Source organism: Pelobates fuscus, chromosome 9 (genome assembly GCF_036172605.1).
Source record: "Pelobates fuscus isolate aPelFus1 chromosome 9, aPelFus1.pri, whole genome shotgun sequence".
Lineage (NCBI taxonomy): Eukaryota > Metazoa > Chordata > Amphibia > Anura > Pelobatidae > Pelobates > Pelobates fuscus.
The window spans coordinates 45116955-45134293 of NC_086325.1; positions in this window are offsets into that span (position 1 = coordinate 45116955).

Sequence of the window (17339 nt, forward strand, 5' to 3'; positions counted from 1 at the left end):
TTGGAACTTGGGGAGACGCTCAGTTGGCCATTTCTCTGGGTGCAGACTGAGAGTATTCCCCAGCCATTCAGTGTTGCCTAAGGTTTCATTGGCAATTCTGCTATACCACACTGGTGCTCACTCCCAGAAGAGGTGCAGACTGCCAGGGAGCTGTATGTACCCTCCCTGGCTAGAGGTAAGAAGCTGGAAGACGGAATAACCTTATATAAAATAAATAAATAAATAAATTAATAAAAAAAATATATAAAATAGCTCCACCATCTCACGCACATAAAGCCCCTATCACACCCTACAAATTAACTGTCTGTCAGGATCCCGCGGGCGGCTGCAAGGGGAGACTGCAGTCCGCTCGCGGCACTCACCCTCCAGCCGTCCGCGGTCCCCTTCTCCACGTGGGCTCGGCGAGCGGCATCCCTCCAGCCTCGGATGCCGCCCGCGTCTTCCTCCACGCCCCCCAGCGGCAGCATGCATGACGCTGCACGCTGGAAGACTGCCCAAGATATGTCACGCCGGGGTCAGTCACCTGACCCGGCATTAAAGGCACAGTGCCTCAATCACAGTGGGAGGTTTAGATATCTCCCACGTGTGATTGTTAATTCTGATTGGAAATTATCCAATCAGAATTAACCTGATGGTTTAAATACTTACCTTTCCTGTTCCTCCCTGCCCTGTTGTGGTCTTTGCTTTATAGTATTGATTCTGAACGTGTGATTTCTGGTTACGTACTCTCTGGCTTGTTATACTGACTTTGTGACTTTCTCCTACCCTTTGACCTCGGCTTGTTTCTCGTTATTCTGTTTTCTGGTTCCCCTTACTCGGCTTGTCTCCTGACTATTCTGTGTGTGCTTAGCCCGGCCACTCTAAGGACCGGTACTGCACACTTTCTGTGTGTGTGTCTGTGTGTGTGTTAGCGTGTTGGGTTCCCCGAATCGTGACATTACAACAGGGCCATAATGGAACCTGCTGACATACCTCAGCATTCAGTTAATCAGGAGGCTAGAATGGATGGCTTGGACCACCGTATGGATCAGTTTGCTCAAGCCTTACAGACCATACTGGTTCGTACTGCACACTTGCAGCCTGCCGTCCAGGAGGTGGCTGCTGCTGTGCTCGAACCCATTGCCCCTCCAGTACCCGTTCCTGCTCATGTAGTCCATATGACACCGCCACAGCGCTATAGTGGTGACCCAGCTTTGTGTCGTGGTTTCCTCAATCAAATTGACATCCATTTGGTAATGAATCCACGTTCCTATCCCACTGACAGAACTAAAATTGCCTTTTTGATAAACCACTTGTCTGGGAGAGCTTTAGCATGGGCCAACCCCATGTGGGAGAATACGTCTCCTATGTCCTTCGCAGATTTTCTGACAGCTTTCAAACGCACGTTTGATCAACCCGGTAGGGTTGCTTCTGCTGGCAAAGCTCTGCTTAGGGTCCGACAGGTTAACAGATCTGTAGCGGATTACACTATCGAATTCCACACTCTAGCAGCTGAGGTGGTTTGGAATAATGATGCCCTCGTTACAGCCTTTCAGGAGGGTTTGGCCGCTTACATCCTGGACGAAATAGTGTCCAGGGAATTGCCTGTCCTTCTGGACGATCTTATAGATTATATCATCCGTATTGATAATCGTATTAGAGAGAGACGTAGTCAGAGGCGTATGTATACACAGATGTTACCTGCTTTACCCAGTACTGCGTTACTGGCATTACCCCCTTCTAGCCAACCTCCCCCTGAAACCTTGCAATTGGGTGTTACTGGGTTAACTGAGGTAGAAAAATCATACCGAAGAAGGGAAGGGTTATGCCTTTACTGTGGGAAAAGGGGACATCTTCTAAGAACCTGCCCTGAATTGCGGGGAAAACTGCAGCACCCAAGGCCTATAGAGGGGTCGGCCTCGGGTGTTATGTCGTTTACCCCTCACGTCCCCATTACTAGACCGTTTATTACGGTCACCCTTTTTGTTGGAAATTCTACCGTGACTACCAAAGCCTTGATAGATTCAGGGGCTGCTGACAATCTTATGGATGAGTGTTTTGCTAAAACCACATCGTTGACTCTGATCCAAAAGGTCACTCCCTTGGCTGTGGAGGCCATAGACGGTAGACCACTGGAGAAACCTCTGGTGACCCATGAGACCAAAGAACTGGTTATGTCTGTGGGTGCCTTGCACAAGGAAAGATTGTCCTTTCAAATAATCAACTCCCCTACAGCCTCTATCGTTTTGGGCTTCCCCTGGTTGGTTAAACACAATCCGATGATTGATTGGGGTTGTTTGGAGATTCTCTCCTGGGGGAAATCTTGTCAAAGGGAATGTATGACTCGTGTTTGTCCTGTTGGCTTGCTTAATGTACCCACAGCCAAACCACTTTCTGTTTATGTTCCTCCTGTGTATGCAGACCTAGCTAAGGTGTTTGAAAAAAGGGAGGCAGATAAACTATCCCCGCACCGTGAATATGATTGTGCCATAAACCTCTTACCTGGTACTATGCCGCCTAGGGGTAAGGTATACCCTCTTTCTGAAAAAGAGAACCAGGTAATGGAGGAGTACATACAGGAAGCCTTAAGTAAAGGTTTTATCAGAAGGTCCTCCTCTCCTGCTGGGGCTGGTTTCTTTTTCGTTGCCAAAAAGGAGGGTGACCTACGGCCTTGTATAGACTACAGGGGCCTGAACAATATAACGATTAAAAACGCCTACCCTATTCCCCTCATCACGGAGTTGTTTGACCGGGTCAAAGGTTCTAAATACTTCACTAAATTAGACCTCAGGGGGGCTTATAACCTTGTTCGTATAAAGGAGAATGATGAGTGGAAAACAGCATTCAATACACGTAGCGGACATTATGAGTATCTAGTCATGCCTTTTGGACTGTGTAATGCTCCCGCTGTGTTTCAGGACCTCATAAACGATGTCCTCAGGGATCTATTGCATGTCTGTGCCGTGGTGTACCTTGACGACATCCTTGTATATTCCCCTGATTTACAGACACATCATAATCATGTTAGGATGGTGCTTAAAAGGTTATTACAGAACGGTCTTTATTGTAAATTAGAAAAATGCTTATTCGACCAAACTTCTGTACAATTCCTGGGTTATGTTATTTCTGAACAAGGATTCAGCATGGATCCTGCTAAATTAGAAGCCATACTATCCTGGCCGCTTCCCCAAGGTCTTAAGGCTATCCAGCGTTTTATAGGATTTGCCAACTATTACAGGAAATTTATAAGAAACTTTTCACCACTTATCTCCCCTATAACGAAGCTGACTAAGAAAGGTCTACACCGTAGGGTTTGGACTTCTGAAGCCCTTAAGGCCTTCGACACCCTCAAGAAGGCATTTGCCTCTGCTCCAGTACTACGCCACCCTGATCCTTCTCTTCCCTTTGTTATGGAAGTGGACGCTTCTGAATCAGGTGTGGGAGCAGTACTGTCACAGAGGTCATCGTATGACGAACCCCTCCATCCCTGTTGCTACTTTTCAAAAAGGTTATCTGATCCGGAAAAGAATTACGATGTTGGGAACAGGGAACTATTAGCTATTGTGTTAGCTTTTAAGGAATGGAGGTACTTATTAGAGGGTTCTAGACACAAAGTTATGGTTATAACAGATCATAAGAACCTCTCCTATATAGCTGATGCTAGAAGGTTGTCCGCCCGGCAGGCTAGATGGTCTCTATTTCTTTCACGCTTCCAATACGTTATTACCTATAGACCTGGTTGACGTAATACCAAAGCTGACGCTATCTCTCGACAGTATGAACCTCTAGAATCTGTTAACCCGACCCCTGAACCTATTGTACCTGCGTCTCAGATAATAGCTGCTACCCGTTTGGTTGTTTCGTCTCTTGTTCTTGAGAATATTAAGACATACCAAACTCAAGCACCCCCTGAGACGCCTGTTGGCAGACTATACGTTAAAGTGAATGACAGAAAGAAGTTGTTAACTTTATTTCACACCGCCAAAACTGCTGGTCATCCGGGGGTTACCAAGACTTATAAGGGCCTCCTTCAACAGTTCTGGTGGCCTTCACTCAAGCGAGACGTAGTGGATTTTGTGCAGGCTTGTCAGGTCTGTACGCAGTGTAAGTCCCCTAATGTGAGACCCCAGGGTCTCCTGATGCCTCTATCGGTACCCAAGAAACCATGGACCCACTTATCCATGGATTTTATTGTAGACCTTCCTCCTTCCGATGGTCAGACAGTGATATTAACTGTGACGGATAGGTTCTCTAAAATGGCGCACTTTATTCCGCTTAGGAAACTGCCTTCTGCGATTCAACTTGCTCAGGTGTTTGCCAAGGAAGTGTTCCACTTGCATGGGGTACCTCAAGATATAGTATCTGACAGGGGTCCTCAATTTGTCTCTCGGTTTTGGAGGGGTTTTTGTGCTGAGATGGGGGTCTCCTTGTCGTTTACTTCCTCCTATCACCCGCAATCTAATGGTGCAGCCGAACGTGCTAATCAGTCTGTGGAATTGTATTTGCGCTGTTTCACTAATGCGCACCAGGATGACTGGTCTCGCCTCCTTCCGTGGGCTGAATTTGCCAGGAATACGGTGTCTCATTCGTCTACTGGCTTAAGTCCTTTTGAGGTTGCTTATGGGTTTCGGCCTTCCGTCCTTCCCGGTGCGTCCATGGATCCATGGATCAGGTCCATGTTGCGCTGTCCCGTTCAGCGGCTGCTCAGAAGAAGTTTGCTGATCGCCATAGGGGTGCGGCCCCTTCCTATGTTCCGGGTGATAGGGTATGGTTGTCCTCCAGGAACCTCCGCCTCAAGGTTCCCTCGATGAAGTTCGCTCCCAGGTTCCTTGGTCCCTACAAGGTGTTACGTAGGGTTAACCCCGTTTCCTACTCCCTGGACTTGCCTTCTTCCATGCGCATTCCGAACACGTTTCACGTTTCGCTTTTGAAGCCCTTGCTTTGCAACCGGTTCTCTCGTCCCCTCGGGCGGCCTGTTTCCCCTCGCGCTGTCCCCAGTGATGTGTACGAAGTGGCTGCCCTTCTCGACTCTCGTGTTTCTAGGGGTCGGCTGCAATATCTGGTGGATTGGAAGGGGTACGGCCCCTTTCATGCCCGGTTTCCTTTGAAGCCTTCTGCTTCCCGCCCTCTGGGCGGTCTTCGAGGGGGGGGTAATGTCAGGATCCCGCGGGCGGCTGCAAGGGGAGACTGCAGTCCGCTCGCGGCACTCACCCTCCAGCCGTCCGCGGTCCCCTTCTCCACGTGGGCTCGGCGAGCGGCATCCCTCCAGCCTCGCATGCCGCCCGCGTCTTCCTCCACGCCCCCCAGCGGCAGCATGCATGACGCTGCACGCTGGAAGACTGCCCAAGATATGTCACGCCGGGGTCAGTCACCTGACCCGGCATTAAAGGCACAGTGCCTCAATCACAGTGGGAGGTTTAGATATCTCCCACGTGTGATTGTTAATTCTGATTGGAAATTATCCAATCAGAATTAACCTGATGGTTTAAATACTTACCTTTCCTGTTCCTCCCTGCCCTGTTGTGGTCTTTGCTTTATAGTATTGATTCTGAACGTGTGATTTCTGGTTACGTACTCTCTGGCTTGTTATACTGACTTTGTGACTTTCTCCTACCCTTTGACCTCGGCTTGTTTCTCGTTATTCTGTTTTCTGGTTCCCCTTACTCGGCTTGTCTCCTGACTATTCTGTGTGTGCTTAGCCCGGCCACTCTAAGGACCGGTACTGCACACTTTCTGTGTGTGTGTCTGTGTGTGTGTTAGCGTGTTGGGTTCCCCGAATCGTGACACTGTCAGGTTTTAGAGGAAGGAGCCCAGAATACAGTAACTGACGGAAGTGAAAGTAACCGAGGTGAAGTACTGACTGGGACAGGGCAAAAAGGAATAGCAATTAGTTCATCCCAGGTGGCACAGGTACTCGAGTAAAGTTTAGGCAGAAGGGTCAAATACCAGGAAGACAGAAAGCAAGTAACTAATATGCATACAGAGCTTGACTACTCTGGGAGCACAGTACATCTGAGTGTGGAGGAAGGGTAGAATGGCTAATTTATGGATGGTAGAGATCATCTCCACACATAATCTGCACATCATAAGCACTGTTCCTGAGCCTTTCTCACCCACTTACCCTTTAAAACACATCAAATCCAGTGCCTCTAAGCCAAGGGAACGTGGGGACAATGGAGGCCTGCCCCTAACATCAGCTGTGGCGATAAAAGCTGCTCAGGCCGGTTCATGATACATGAGTCTATTACATAGGCTACATCATAGCTCCTGATACCCAAGGGGACACCAACTGCTGTATAACTTAAATGGAAGTGATGGAGACAGAGACCTGACATTCACACACACCCTGCATCCACTACTATACACACATGCACTTCATCCCTCACACACAGGATTTCCTATATACACACATGCTGCATCCCCTTCACACTATATACACACACTATATTCCTCACATTACATCCTCTACAAACACACATTACATCCCCTATACACATACACTACATTCCATATACACATACACTACATTCCCTAAACACACACCCCACCCCCTATACCCACTTACTTTACATCCCCTTTACTCACACACACACTACACCCCTCATCCACATATACTACATTCCCTAAACACACACCACATCCCCTATACACAGAAACAGATTTTTTTTCTAGTTAGAATATATGTGTGTGTCCTATTCTGGTGCATCTTACATTTTGAAAAATCCTGTAGTTCACTAACACCAAAAATCTTAACCTTAGTGCTAATTAAGATTATGGGGTGATACTTGCAAAGCACTGGGTGCTTATCTATATGTACGTGGCTATTATTCTGGCTGAAAACATTCCACTGGGGTAGGCAATGCCTAACAAAACTTGATTAAAAAGGTTAGTGTGAGATGCAGCATGGATGGATAACTTTTAATATATTATATATTATATTTTATATAAATATAGACCACGAGCCTTAGCCAACTTCAGTTTTTTAATACACTAACTGTAACTTTGGGCTTTCCAAATGTATGAAAATGTATGGGAGATGTATGAAAATGATAAAGGTCTGTATCCTTTCCAAATAAACTGGATGGGCCGGAGTGTTACAAGCACTATAATAATCACTGTAACACAGAACACATTAATTGGATTGGTTATATAATCTTTGGGTATTGTCTAGAGGTCAGACCATAATTGAGGAGATGTGTTGTCATTTATAAGCAACTAGCAAGCATGGAATTCACCTTATTACGAAATTCTAAAAAAAAAAATCTCACTTTAGGAAGTGCAAATAATATCACAACTGAAAGAAGGGGTTTCCAGTTCCCTCTAAATATTTTGGGGTTGTAAGATTTATATATGCTATACATAGTAATCACACTCCTAGCCAACATCTAATACCGATTATAAAATTAAGGAGATATATTGATATGTTCTGTTTAAATTAATACGAGATTTTATTATTATTATTATTATTATTATTATTTATTTTTTTCCTGTTCTAGTCCACATTAATAACACAGAGAATGTCAAAGTTTGGTTGTAATTTTGTTATTGACATCAGACAGATAATATGTCATGTAGTTATTGACATCAGCCACATAAGCAGCTTTGTGAAAGCTTGGTCTCCCTTGTATATGATCCTGCACAAAGATCAATTGAGGGAATAGCATAACAATGTGCTGGCTATGCTACTCCCTACATTGATCTTGTGCAGGGTCATGTAAAGATTCTGCAGTCAAGAAACGAGTGGGATCTCCCTATATTGCGGTTCGTTTAGGCTCTTGATACAACTTTTTATTGGAAATCCCTGCTCTGAGGGTCTGGCAGGAGAAACATGCTTTCGAACACTGGGTAATGACACCTTTATTCACCAATAGATTTAGCTAAACATTAATATACAGAAAGTTTCCAAGGGGGGCAGTTATAACCAGGTCCAGGGTCCGTAGCAGACAATTGACTCGGTGCTCCTTGTGTTCTTCTCTGTGGCGGTTTAGATGAAGAGTGCATTGATAGTCGTGTTTCTGAATCCTTTTTCTGAGCATTCTGGGTGATATTACTTAAAAATGCATTAAAAGAGCATAAGGACCCCAAAAATGCATTTTGTATTCTTACAACCTTTTCCTTTACTAGAGATTGTAACCTGATCTCTTTATTACACTGGGACACAGAGGTACCCATAGCAGGGACAGGGCTCAATCTAACAAATACTTGTGATATTTGTGACTATATTATGTCTGCCTTAATTTATTTATTTTTCCATCCTTTCTCTATTAGCATCATTACCCCATTCATACCTTCCCTATCCCACTCCATAGAGCAGGGATTCCCAATTATTTTTTCCGTTGGAACCCTTTGACATAGTGTATCAACATCGTGGGGTCCAGTGGGGCTGCTGAGCGGCTGGCATGCAGTCCCTGGGGTCCAGTGGGGTTTCTGAACGGCTGGTGTGCGGGTGGCGCGGGAGCAGTGATCTCCCTGCTCAGCTCTGTTGCGCGCCTCTTAGTGATGCCGGAGTGACGTAATATTCCAGCTCCAGAATCACTGCTGTGTGTGCGAGGGAGCTGAGGAGGGAGATCATTGCCCACTGCTCCCTCGCCGCCCGTGGACATTTAGTTTTCAGAAATTTGGGCGAAACCCCATTTGTGTTCTCCAACACCAATTGGGAAACTCTGCCATAGAGTATCCCACCCAAATGGTAAAGCCCAGCTGGCATAGTATTGTGGGAGTTTGAAAGATGGGATCTACCTTTTAGCCACTCTTGAGCTAGAAGGTGCCAAAAAAGATTTCTTGCACCAGGGTCACAGCCAATCCATCATTTCCCTATTAAATTCAATGAGCCATTTCCCCATCACCCAAAATATACATTTTTCCTTCCACTCGAGTAACCATTACCTCTATCCCTTTCGAGTAGCCATTACTCTGTCCCGTCCTTCCCTCTCCCTTTCCAGGAGCCATCATCCCACCAACCACTTTCCTTCTTCACCTGTTGTGACAGCAGAATGTACAGGCACTATGAGTCTGGCTTTGATATATATTTTATTGAAATAAACATGTCTAATATTAGAGGGAGATAGAGAGAGTTAGAGATGTAAATATGAAATAAAGTATTCAATCCACTGAATTTTTTTCTGTTCAAGAAAGGAAAGGTATACCGCCTAGGGGCTTATTAAAATTCAACAGGAAACCCTTCATTTGATGATAGGGCAAGGTATTTTTGGAAACAGATAGTATAACAGTTTCAAACATAGTTTGCTAGAGCATCCAAATTTAATTACCTCGCCTGTCATATGCTGTTGCTCAGATTCAATTTTGGGAGTCATGAAGTCAAGCCAAGTCCCTGTGCCAGTAAGGAAATGATACAATCGTGTACAGGTATAAACTATGCTAGTTTTCTATGTCATTCTACTAGTGAAGTAAGGATGATGGAATAACCAAAAAAATATACTGTAGATTTACATAATTTACATAATGATATTTTTCTCATTTACCTAAATAATTGATGTAAATAACAGTCAGCATAATTCTCATGTTATCAACTATTAAGAGTACAATTCAAATTTTATTGAACAAACCTCCTAATGATAACAGTATTTTTTTTTTTTAAACATAAAAAACTTACAATGCACTGTTCCAAATTATTACGCACAGGTAGTTTCAAAACACTTTATAGGTTGTAAAGAACTGAAAATTGTCATCTGTTGTGTTTGCAGCATATTTACTGAAATCAAAAGCTATTTCAATCAAACTTATAACAACATTTTAACTTTTTAAACATTTTAACAGGTCATGTTACATTTTAACATAGGACCCCTTATTTGATAGAAGCTTCACAAGTCTTGCATCCATTGAACTTGTGAGTTTTGGGATTGAGGTCAGGGGAGGATGGAGGCCACACAATGATTTCTCTCTTTTTATCCCCATAGCAGCCATTGATGCAGAGGTATTCTTTGCAGCATGAGATGGTGCATTGACATGCATGAAGATGATTTTATTACGGAAAGCATAGTTCTTCCTTCTGTACAAGGCAAAAAAGTGGTCAGTCACAAACTTCACATACTTTGCAGAGGTCATCTTTACACCTTCGGGGACTCTAAAGGGGCTGACCAGCTCTCTTCCCATGATTCCGGCCCAAAACATGACTTCACCACCGCCTTGCTGATGTTGCAGCCTTGTTGGAACAGGGTGACCGTCCACCAACCATCCAATACTCCATCCATCTGGAACCAGGGTTGCACGGCACTCATCAGTGAACTGGACTGTTTGAAAATTAGTCTTCATGTATTTTTCTGCCCAATGCAGTCGTTTCTGCTTGTGAGCATTGGTTAGTGGTGGCCAAATAGAAGGTTTATGCACAGTTGCAAGACTCTGGAGGACTCTACATCTTGATGTCCGGGGGACTCCAGAGGCACCAGCAGCTTCAAATATCTGTTTGCTGCTATGTAATGGTATTTTAGCAGCTGCTCTCTTGATCCGATGCATGGATCTGGCAGAAATCTTCCTCAATGTGTCTTTATCTGCACGAACCTATCTGTGCTCTGAATCAGCCACAAATCTCTTAATAGTGCAATGATCACGCTTAAGTTTTCGAGAAATATCTAATGTTTTCATACCTCATCCAAGGCATTGAACTAGTTCACTCTTTTCGGCAGCAGAGAGATCCTTTTTTATCCCCATATTGCATGAAAATGGTACTCTGCTTAATAATGTGGAACACCCTCCTTTAGTAGTTTTTCCTTAAATTGGGCCTACCTGGAAATCTAATTATCACAGGTGTCCGAGATTGTTTTCATTGATCAGAAGAGCCCTGAGACACAATGCCATCCATGAGTTAAACTGAAAAACAAAATATTTAATCTTTGTGACACATAGGTGTACAGGGTGTAAAAAGGTGACAGTCACTCCAACAAAGTTTACTTGCTTTACCCTTACATTAAGCCTCAGCTGATGTCTAGGGGAGGCTATATTCACTCTAGAGCTAAGGGGGGCAGGGAGTCCTTGGTCATGACACTATAGTCCCCCAGGAGGGGCCCGCCACACACATAACCACTACAGTGTGCTGGTGCACCGCTGATGTAAGTAGTCAATCCTTTTCCATTGATACATTTTTTGACTGCACACCTGACAATTTCTCTGTACATAGCACATCCCTTTTTTGAAATCCTAGAATCCACCCAATTATAGTACAGTCTTTGCCTGTACTGCATCAGTCTCAAATTCCAGTGCCTCTTTTTTGGGATCTGGGGATTCCAGGAAACAGCCAACAGCCACTGAAGATAATGTGTGTCCCAATGTCAGACTCATTAGCACCTGTGTTGAGGTATAGGTCATTCCAGTGATAGTACAGCACAGCTCTAGAAATCTCTGACCATGTCCATTCTATAGGATCTATTAAACAAAAAACTATCCCTATGCACGTTAATAACTGGAGATTTATTTTAGTATAACTCAAATGGCCATTAATGTGTAAACTCACCTACCTCATAAAGGCAACACCTAGTGCAGGTGAGTCCTACACTAACAATTCACCTTGCTGATTCCAGCTAAAAAGATCTCTGAAGAGACAAAGACGGGTATTTTTCTTAACCCCTACACACTTATTAACCCTTAATAGGTTACACATGGGGTGGTGGCAGCATTGTAACATTGCTAAGTGATACAAAATCAAATACAAACACAGAAAATTAAGCCAATGAGTTGTAGTGGGAGTTTTGAGTGAATGACTTAATTTTGTGTGTTGAGAACAAGATACAACAAATACAGGGTGCGCTAAGTAGGACAATGAGAGATAATAAACAAAAATAATATAAAGAGTCTCTTAAAGTACAGCGAAGACCTGGAGTGTATATTCTTCAGTTCTTGCTTGGAATCCTCAGTGGTAAAAATGAAATACAAAAGCAAAAATAGAGACCAATAGTGCAAAACCGTTTTAGGAAAGCTGGATCACGAACAACATAGAAGTAGAGAAGTGCCAACTCACAATTTAAAGAGCTATGCCGAGCTCTAGGTAAAACAGCATACAGTGGTATTTAAAAATCCCCACATGTAGGATATAACTGGACACTTGGAGGTGTATCCTCAAGACTTCTTACAGCATTCAAGATAAGCGTCAGCATATAAAATACATAAAAGGGGGAAAAACCCAATGGTGCAATCACGTAGGTTAACTGCAACTACAGACAACACTGAGGTCCTAAGAGTGCCAACTTACAATTGGGAGAGCTACAACCAGCTCTGAGTAAAACAGCATACAATGGTATTTAAACTCCCCACATGTAGGATATCCTTCTAGCGATGCTTGCAGTGCCGGTCTTATGAAAATAAAATCACAAAAGAGGGCCCATAGTGTTTACCGTATAAAAAATAGGAGTAAAAGGTAAAATGAAACGTACTTACAGTGTTCAGAGCAGCCACACTGCTCTATGAACCAGGCGTAGGTGGAATAATCCCCACCAGGGATTTCTTTTGTAGTACTGGATCTTTAAAATGATAAAAAATCAGCCAGGATAAAACAGCAACAAATAAAAGTAAGTGTGCAAAATACTTTTATTGGATTCTTATAAAAACACAACACGTTTCGCCAAAACAGGCTTTATCAAGTGTAAACAACTAATCCTGGCTATTCGCCTTTTATAGGCAAGTAAAATGGCTTAAAATGTGAAGATTGGCGCCAAAATGACGTCATTTCCGCATGACTGTGGTCACATGATTAAAAAAATAAATTGTATTTTTATTTTTTTTCTTTATTTATACACATTAAAACAATAGAACAAGTAAAACAGTAGATAATGCTTGTTTTCCAATATATTATATATAGGGACATTTGAATCCCATGCAGAACCTTTATTCAACTGAGGAAAAGTGACATATGGTGAAAGTAAAAGTAAGCATTTAAGCTTTGAACTTGAGGGTGAAGGCCGCAAGGTCGCGGCCATTTTTAACTGTGGGTGTATTAGAGTGACAGGAGGTGGGCGGAGCCGGTAGATTGCAGAGCAGGGTGGGGAGTGTAGTTATGATCCCGTCCGTTTGCAGGACGTGATCAGAGAGAAGAGGGGACGGTCCTAAGCGGCCGAAAGTAGGAGGGAATGATTGTAATCACTCTTCTCATAGTAACAGGAAGGGGGATAGAAAATAGATGCAGGGAAGTGGGATGAATACGTAAGCGGCCATATTATAGTTTAGTGATGGGGGATAGGGGCAGGGTGAAATAGTGAAACATATATAAACATACAAACTTCATATGAAAATAAAAATAAATGGATTTATATTAGGCAGTCCCCTACCCTTCCCATGTATTTACCGATCGCCGCTATTCCCCCGCTGGAGATCGATCTTCTTCTTCTTCTTCTTAGCGGGAGACAGTCACCCCTCTGCAAGACCCTGAGGGGCCATGTGGCCGCTCTAAAAGAGCGATCACATGGCCCCAATAGGTGTCCACAGTACTGCCAGCAGGGGGACTGCCTAAACTGACAGGCAGTCCCCCTGCTGGTGAAAAAAGTAAAAAAATAAAATAAAAAAATAAAGGTAGTAGATTAAAAAAATAAATATATATGAGCTTTATATATACATATATTATATCTATATATAATATGCATATATATATATTTATATTATATATAACATCATACTAAGTGTATTTTTTATTAATATATACGTATATTACTGAGTAAAATTACACACGTATATATATATATAATATATATAATAACTATATATATTGTGTACATATATATTTTAAAAATAAATAATAATTAAAAATGCATAAAAAACTAAAAATCATTTAAAAGAAGCTATATATATATATATATATGTAATTTTATGCTAACTCTATTTTGATATAAAAAAATATATATATCAAGATACACTTAGAATGAAATTATATATATATCTATCTATATCCCCTTAACGAACATGGACGTACTATGTACGTCCAACAAAAAAACAGTTGTTAAGGACTGCGGACGTACCTAGTACCTGGACCGGCAATCCGCGGTTGTCACGACTACTAGTGTGGTCCAGCACGCAGAAACTATGTAAACATATACATAGACAAGAAAAGGAAAATAAAAGGACAGAGCGTAAACCGGACCTTAGAATGGCCGGACTAATACGCTAGAGACAGAGAATGGTCAAAGGGAAAGCCGAGGTCAAGGAAGCCAGAAAATACACAATACAGTTTACACAAGCCAAGTCAGGGAAACCAGAATTCAGAATAACCAGGGAAAAGCCAAGATCAGGATATCAGGATATCAGGAAATCAGATTCACTAAGATAAAGCACTCTCAGGAAACCAGGAACAGGAAACCACGACAGGGCAAGGTACTGGGGTGAGCTAGGGATTTAAATATCCCTCTCTATGGTCTGATTGGTCAGAGGGCGACCTCTGACCCCAAAACGTGCTTGCGCATTGACGTCGTGACGTCACGCGCACGTCAGTATAAACTTCCGGGGCGGAGCTATGTTTAGGCGAGCCCACGCGGTCAGCGCCATTTTGGATCCGGGCGCGACGGGCGGAGGATGCGGGGAAGCGGTTGTCAGCTCGCCGATGAGCAGGTAAGCTCATGCTGTTGGCGAGGCTGTGCCGGTTGGGCACAGTCGTGCCACGCGGCGGGCCGGCAACCGCGACAGTACCCCCCACTCGAAGACCGCCCACCGGGCGGGAAGGACCCGGCTTGAGGGGAAAGCGGTTGAGAAACGACCGGACAAGACGGGGCGCATGAACCCGGTCAGCAGGAACCCAACAACGTTCCTCAAGGCCATACCCCTTCCAGTCAACAAGATAGGACAAGATACCTTTGGATATTTTGGAGTCCATTATAGAACGAACTTCGTACTCCTCCTGGTCACCCACTACCAAGGGCGGAGGAGGAGTGGACACTCTAGTGTATCGATTGCAAGTAAGAGGCTTGAGCAAAGATACATGAAACGAATTGGCTATCCTCATATGGGCAGGAAGTGCCAAGGAGTAGGCCACTGGATTGATACGTCGGATGACTCGAAAAGAACCTATGTACCGAGGGGCAAATTTCATGGAAGGAACCTTAAGTTTGATATGGCGTGTGGATAACCACACCTTGTCACCCGGATGATAGACAGGATTGGCACCCCGTTTCTTATCAGCTTGGACTTTCACACGTATCGAAGCCTTTTGCAGAGCTGAATGAATGGAATCCCGTGTATCATGAATAGATTCTAAACGGGTGTTTAAAGCAGGAATGTCCATGTCTGAGAATTCAGAAGGGAAAACTGTGGGGTGATAAACCTGATTTACAAAAAATGGACTATGATTAGAAGATTCATGAGTCGCGCTGTTTCTTGCGAACTCAGCCATGGGTAAGAGCTCATACCAGTTAGACTGATTGGCATTGATAAAACAACGTAAATAGGATTCTAAAGACTGATTGTCTCTCTCTGCTGCTCCATTTGTTTGAGGATGATATGCTGACGAAAAGGAGAGTTCGATACCCAACTGTTCACAAAAGGAACGCCAAAACCTAGAAATAAATTGGGTACCTCTGTCAGACACTATGTTTTTGGGCACTCCGTGCAACCAAAAGATCTCTCTCAAGTATATCTGAACGAGATCTTGAGCAGATGGTAATTTTTTAAGAGGAATAAAATGTGCCATCTTTAAGAATCTATCGATGACCATAAGGATTGTATTAAACCCGTTTGAACTGGGTAGATCCACAATAAAATCCATGGCTAAATGGGTCCATGGAGCATTAGGTATGGGCAGTGGTTGTAACAATCCAGGAGGTGATCTAGAAACGGCACATATTTGACATGCCCCCACATAATCTTTGATATCGTTCCTAAGAGTAGACCACCAAAACCTCCTGCAGAGAGGGTTTTATAGACTCCAGGATGACCTGCTGTGAGACTGTCATGGAATAAATCAAGTACCTTTTTTCTTAATGGAGGTGACACATATAGTTTATCCGGAGGTTTTCCCATGGGTGCCTGAGTTTGATCCGCTATTACGGCACAGAAGAGTGGAGAAGACACTTCGGAAACTGTGGTGGCAATGAGGCATTCTGGAGGTATGATAGGAAATACCTCCTGTTCAGGAGCTTCATCTGTCTCAAACTATCTAGACAGTGCATCTGCCTTTGTCTTCTTGGTCCCAGGCCTATAAGTAATTACGAAATTGAATCGGGAGAGGAACAATGACCATCTAGCCTGACGAGAGGACAATCTCTTAGCGTCCCCAATATAAGCCAAATTCTTATGATCGGTAAAGATCAAAAGTGGCTCTTTGGAACCTTCCAAGAGATGCCTCCATTCCTTAAGGGCAAGTACAATGGCCAAAAGTTCCCTATTCCCTATGTCATAGTTCTTCTCTGCAGGTGTGAGTTTGCAAGAGCAAAATCCACATGGATGTAAAGGCGCATCAGGACTTTCTCTCTGAGACAGAATGGCTCCTACTCCTGTCTCTGACACATCCACTTCTAGAATAAATGGCTTGGTTGGATCAGGATGGGTCAGGACAGGTGCTGAGGAAAATAAAGATTTTAACTGTTCAAATGCTTCTCTTGCTTCTTTGGGCCATGATTTGCAATTTGCTCCTTTTTTGGTTAGGTTGGTTATAGGAGAAATTACAGAAGAAAACCCTTTAATAAATTTGCGGTAGTAATTCGCCAAACCTTTAAAGTGTTGTGTAGCTTTAAGGCCTTTGGGCAACGGCCACTGTAAGACTGCCTCCAGCTTGCGGGGGTCCATCTGGAAACCGGACAGAGATATAACATATCCAAGAAACTGTATCTCCGTTTGGTCAAACTGGCATTTCTCCAGCTTACAGTAAAGACCGTTCTTTAACAGGGTTTTGAGTACTATTCTCACATGTTCGTGATGTGTCTCTAGGTCTGGGGAATAGATGAGAATGTCGTCTAGGTACACTAAAACGAACATGTGGAGGTACTCTCTTAGGACATCGTTAATACAATCCTGGAAAACCACTGGAGCATTGCATAATCCAAACGGCATAACCAGGTATTCGTAATGTCCCATTCTAGTATTAAATGCGGTCATCCACTCGTGACCGGCCTTAATCCTGACTAGGTTGTACGCACTTCTGAGATCGAGCTTAGTGAAGACTCAAGCTCCTTTCAACCTGTCGAATAACTCTGATATAAGGGGAATAGGATAGGAGTTTTTTTTCGTAATCCTATTCAAACCCCTATAGTCTATACAGGGGCGTAGGTCTCCTTCTTTTTTAGAGACAAAGAAGAACCCAGCCCCGGCAGGTGAGGAGGACCTACGGATATGACCCTTTCTGAGAGCATCCTTTATATACTCCTCTAAACAAAGGTTTTCTTGGGGGGATAGAGCATACACTCCTCCCTTTGGAGGCATAGTACCTGGTAATA